This window comes from Oncorhynchus nerka, linkage group LG15 (genome assembly GCF_034236695.1).
Source record: "Oncorhynchus nerka isolate Pitt River linkage group LG15, Oner_Uvic_2.0, whole genome shotgun sequence".
NCBI lineage: Eukaryota > Metazoa > Chordata > Actinopteri > Salmoniformes > Salmonidae > Oncorhynchus > Oncorhynchus nerka.
Window position 1 is genome coordinate 60,853,285 of NC_088410.1, and position 6,000 is coordinate 60,859,284.

Genomic DNA, 6,000 nt, shown 5'->3' on the forward strand with positions numbered 1-6,000 from the left:
AAACTATCTGAAAAAAGAAATACAAAAACAGGGACCTACTTACGCCTACTGTGAGATTGACTTTGTATCAGTCCAAAAAAAAGGGAAAAAGTAACGGAAATGTGATAGTTGGTGATCATGTGCTTGGCCTACAGATTAAAGTGAAAATGTCTGTCACACCAATTTGCTAAATGTGTATTTACTATTTTGTTTGCAAATAAATGGTTGAACATGAATGTACACTAAATGCAATGTTGGCTAATCTTCGAGGAATACTGGCAAAATATAGCGTGAAAGTATTTGTGGTGTCGTCTATTTGATATCATCGCATAATGGCCCAAATTTACAATCCAGAATGTTTCGTGCATGTTCCAGTAGATGGCGGTCATTCACTATCATATGTCTTTTTCGTCAATTACGTCAGAGTCAGAGCTCAGGTATGATAGACGAGTTTCCCACAAGTAATTAAGAGTTGAACGGGCGTTCAAGTGGATGTTTCGCAGTCGTATGCTCGTATTTATGAATTAACGAGATGTCATGAATGTAGCATTAGATACAAGTTATAAGGTGTGCACCAAACCACACGATCTACCCTTAAAATACAAGTTTAATAGGACAGGTATTTTCTTTTACATGTAAAAGACAAATAACATCGAAATAGATTTCTAAACGCCTTTCATTTGCTGATTATGTTGATGAGGAAGGCCCTTGTGTAGCTGGAGCAGCACTGTGCATCGCTGCAGGAGAGCAAAGTCTGTATCTCATGCGATATAGACAGCACAGACAGACAGTCAGTGGCCAGTGCCAGGAAATTCCCCATCAGGCACGAGAAACCTGAGGTGAGTAAATATATGAAACAAAAATATAAACGCAACATGCAGTTCATATAAGGAAGTCAGACAATTAGGCCCTAATCTATGGATTTCACATGACTGGGAATACAGATATGTATCTATTGGCCACAGATACAAAAAAAGGCAGTATCTGGTGTGACCACCATTTACCTCATGCAGCGTGACACATCTCCTTCACATAGAGTTGATCAGGCTGTTGATTGTGGCCTGTGGAATGTTGTCCCATTCCCCTTCAATGGCTGTGCGAAGTTGCTGGATATTGGCGGGAACTGGAACACGCTGTCATACACTTCGATCCAGAGCATCCCTAACATGGGTACATTTTTTTGAGAAATAAACATTTTAGAGAAATACACTTTTTTGTGTATGAAAATGTTGGTAATATTTTATTTCAGCTCATGAAACATGGGACCAACACTTTACATGTTGCGTTTATATTTTTGTTCAGTGTAGAATCGATAGTATCTTAAGATATCTTTAAACATACCTTAGGATGATAAAAGTAAAATATATTGAAAAATATATTAAAATAAGATCAATTACTTGTATTAAACCTTTGTCAGTGTAGCCATTTACAGTAGTACCCTATATGGGTTGATAATGGCAGATTTTAGCTCTAATAAGGGCCTAAATTGGAATGTAGAGGCTGTATAGTAACATGCTATAGGCCTATAGGCTCTTCGCTTCACAGCACTGTATGGGTTTTGACTGACAGCCGTTCTGAATTTGAGCACCCATGTACGACAAGAAGTTGCCCACATCCCTCCCGGTAATTGTGCAATTTTTGTACATTTGTTGTTGTCTGAGTCAGGGAAATCCCGTAAATGAAGATGACTTGATGTATTTTGAAAGATGAGAAATTGAGGATTATAATACAGTGCCTTCAGAAAGTATTCACACCCCATGACTTAATCCACATTTTGATGTGTTACAGGCTCAATTTAAAATTGATTTGTTTTTAATCTCACCCATCTACACACAATACCCATAGAGAAAAAATGTTTTTAGATTTTTTTCTAATTTATTGAAAATTAAATACAGAAATATATCACTTACATAAGTATTCACACCCCTGAGTCAATACTTTGTAGAACCTTTGACAGTGATTACAGCTGTGAGTTTTCTGGGTAAGTCTCTGAGAGCTTTCCACACGTAGATTGTGAAAAATGTGCCCGTTATTCTTTTCAAAGTTCTTCAAGCTCTGTCAAATTGGTTGTTGATCATTGCTAGACAACCATTTTCAGGTCTTGCCATAGATGTTCAAGTCAAAACCCTAACTAGGCCACTCAGGAACATTCACTGTCTTCTTGGTAAGCAACTCCAGTGTAGATTTGTCCTTGTGTTTTAGGTTATTGTTCTGCTGAAAGATGAATTGTCACGCCCTGACCATAGAGAGCTGTTTATTCTCTGTTGGTTGGGGAGTGATAGTGACTAGGGTGGGTCATCTAGGTGATTAATGGTTTATGTTGGCCTGGTATGGTTCCCAATCAGAGACAGCGGTTTATCGTTGTTAATCTTTGTGGGATCTTGTCTACAGATAGTTGCCTGTGTGCACACCAGTAGCTTCACGTTTCGTTTGTGCTTGTTTGTTTTGTTTGGTGAGTTTCGATTGATTAAAATATGTAGAACTCTACGTACGCTGCGCCTTGGTCCAATCATTATAGTGACCGTGACAGAAGATCCCACCAACAACGGACCAAGCAGCGTGCCCGGGAGATAATGGCATCCTGGTCTGTGGAGGAGATTAGGGAGAGAACATCCTGGACTTGGGACGACATAATAGCAGGAGAGAAGAGCCTGCCATGGAGGCAGGCAGAAGCAGCAAAGGAGGGACAGCGACGAAGTCGGGGAGGTAGCCCACAGAAACCCCAAGAAAATTTGAGGGGGGGACACATGGAGCAGTCGGCGGTGCCGAGGAGTGAACCAGAGCCAGTCTGGGAGAAGAAGGAGAATTTGGAGGAGAGAGAAATGGGAGAGTTGTTGAGTTGGTGGAGGATGCACGGATTTGGAATAAAGGAACGTGTTGTCAGTTTGGTGCCACCTGAGTCAGCTCCCCGTACTCATCCTGAGAAGTATGTTAAAGTTCCGGAACAATTGATGCCGGCTATACACACCGGGTCTCCAGTGCACCTTCAAAACCCAGTACGTCCTGTGCCAACTCCTCGCACTCTCCCTCAAGTGCGCTTTCCCAGTCATGTGTATCCTGTTCCTGCTCCTCGCACTCTCCCTCAAGTGTGTGTCCCCAGTCAGGTCCATCCTGTTCCTGCTCCTCGCACTCGCCCTGAGATGCTTGTCACCAGCCCAGTTCCACCTGTACCGGTCCCACGCATCAGGCCTCCAGTGCGCCTCCGCAGTCCAGTACGTCCTGTGCCTCCTCCCGCACTCGCCCTGAGATGCGTGTCACCAGCCCGGTACCACCAGTGCCGGCACCACGCATCAGGCCTCCAGTGTGCCTCCACAGTCCAGAGCTTCCGGCGACGTTTCACAGTCCGGAACCCCCGGCGACGTTTCACATTCCGGAACCTCCGGCGACGTTTCACAGTCCGCAACCTCGAGTAACGGTCCACAGTCCGGAACCTCCTGCAACGGTCCACAGTCCGGAACCTCTTGAGACGGTCCACAGTCCGGAACTTCCAGCGACGGTCCACAGTCCGGAATCTCCGGCGACGGTCCACAGTCCGGAACCTCTTGAGACGGTCCACAGTCCGGAACCTCCTGAGACGGTCCGGAACCTCCAGAGACGGTCCGGATCCTCCAGCGATGGTCTGCAGTCCAGAGCCTTCAGCAGGGGTTCTCAGTCCAGAGTCTCCTGCAACCATTTACGGTCCGGAGCCTCCGGCGACGATCCCTGCACCAGAGCCGCCATGGAGGAAGACGTCGTATCTGCGAGCGGAGTGGGTCCTTCGCCTGCACTGGAGGCGTCCCCCGACGGTAGATGCCCACTTGGGGGGGGGGGGGGGTACTGTCACGCCCTGACTATAGAGAGCTGTTTATTCTCTGTTGGTTGGGGCGTGATAATGACTAGGATGGGTCATCTAGGTGATTAATGGTTTATGTTGGCCTGGTATGGTTCCCAATCAGAGACAGCTGCTTATCGTTTTCTGATTGGGGATCATATTTAGGCAGCCATTTCCTCATTGGTCTTTGTGGGATCTTGTCTACAGATAGTTGCCTGTGTTCACACCAGTAGAGTCACGTTACGTTTGTGCTTGTTTGTTTTGTTTGGTGGGTTTCGATTTATTAAAATATGTGGAACTCCACACACGCTGCGCCTTGGTCCAATCATTACGACGAACGTGACATGAATTCATCTCCCAGTGTCTGGTGGAAAGCAGACTGAACCAGGTTTTCCTTTAGGATTTTGCCTGTGCTTAGCGCCATTCTGTTTCTTTTTTATCCTGAGAAACTCCCCAGTCCTTAACGATTACAAGCATACCCATAACATGATGCAGCCACCACTATGCTTGAAAATATGAAGAGTGGTACTCAGTAATGTGTTGTATTGGATTTGCCCCAAACATAAAACTTTGTATTCAGGACAAAAAGTGAATTGCTTTGCCACATTTTTTTCACTATTACTTTAGTGCCTTGTTTGCAAACAGGATGCATGTTTTGGAATATGTTTATTCTGTACAGGCTTCCTTCTTTTCACTCTGTCAATTAGGTTAGAATTGTGGAGTAACTACAACATTGTTGATCCATCCTCAGTTCTCTCATCACAGCCATTAAAATCTGTCACTGTTTTAAAGTCACCATTGGCCTCAAGGTGAAATCCCTGAGTGGTTTCCTTCCTCTCTGGCAACTGAGTTAGGAAGGACTCCTATATTGTTGTAGTGACTTGGTGTATTGATAAACCATCCAAAGTGTAATTAATAACTTCACCATGCTCAAAGGGATATTCATTGTCTGCTTGTTATTCAAAACTGCATGTTTTTTCACATTAACCAATCGGTGCCCTTATTTGTGAGGCATTGGATAACCTCCCTGGTCTTTGTGGATGAATCTGTGTTTGAAGTTCACTGCTCGACTTAGGGATCTCACAGATAATTGTATCTGTGGGGTACAGATATGAGGTAGTCATTCAAAAATCATGTTAAACGCAATTATTGTCCATGCAACTTATTATGTGACTTGTTAAGGACATTTTTACTCCTGAACTTATTTATGCTTGCCATAACAAAGGGGTTGAATACTTATTCACTCAAAACATTTCAGATTTTAATTTTTTATTAATTTGTAAAAATTTCTAAAAACATAATTCCACTTTGACGTTATGGGGTATTGTGTGTAGGCCAGTGACAAACAAATCTCAATTTAGTCCATTTTAAATTCAGACTAACACAACAAAATGTGGAAAAAGTCAAGGGGTGTGAATACTTTCTGAAGGCTCTGTAAATAGGTGCTACTGTAAATAGGTGCTACTGCTTCGTTGTCATACAAGCAAGCCAAACATCCGTGTCAACGTTTATGATCACTATGTTTGATGTACAAGATACTATGTCGTCATACCCTGGTTGTTTGTTTATTGTGAAGAAAAATGCACTCATGACTTGTTTCTATGCACACCAAAATTACAATCTGTTTCTTTGAAATGTCTTGTGAAAGCCTTAACACTGGGATCTATTTTATAACTTAACTAGTCATGTTGGCAATAGAACAAGCTTGCAAGTCATACGCACCTGACCCAGATTGTGATATATAATGGGACGTTTTTGGATTGTGTAAATACCAACAGTAATTGTGTGATGGTAGGAATGCAGGCTTGTGTTCCAAATGAAACAACTACAAGTGTGCTTGCTCCTGTCCCTCAGCGGCACAGCTAGGAGAGCTCAATTTTTTTTATATTATAGTTGACAACTCTTCTTTGCATTGAAACTGCTTTTATGAACTTTGTACACTTTGGAGAGGTGTGTGTCTATTTGTAGACACCAGTTAGTCCCCTCACTCAAATCCTTGTCATTGTTTTGTCTTATGTGCACCTACTCCACATTTTCCAGGAATAGTCTTATCATGTTACTGAATGTATTTTCAGATTTTGTTATCAGCAAATGCATTGAAAAGTACAGTAAATGTAAAATGCACATAAAATCAACAGTTTAATGGTTGGATTGAGTTTTGTGTCATGTGAACTGCTGTGTTCTCACCTTTGGTCTAATCATTTTCCCAT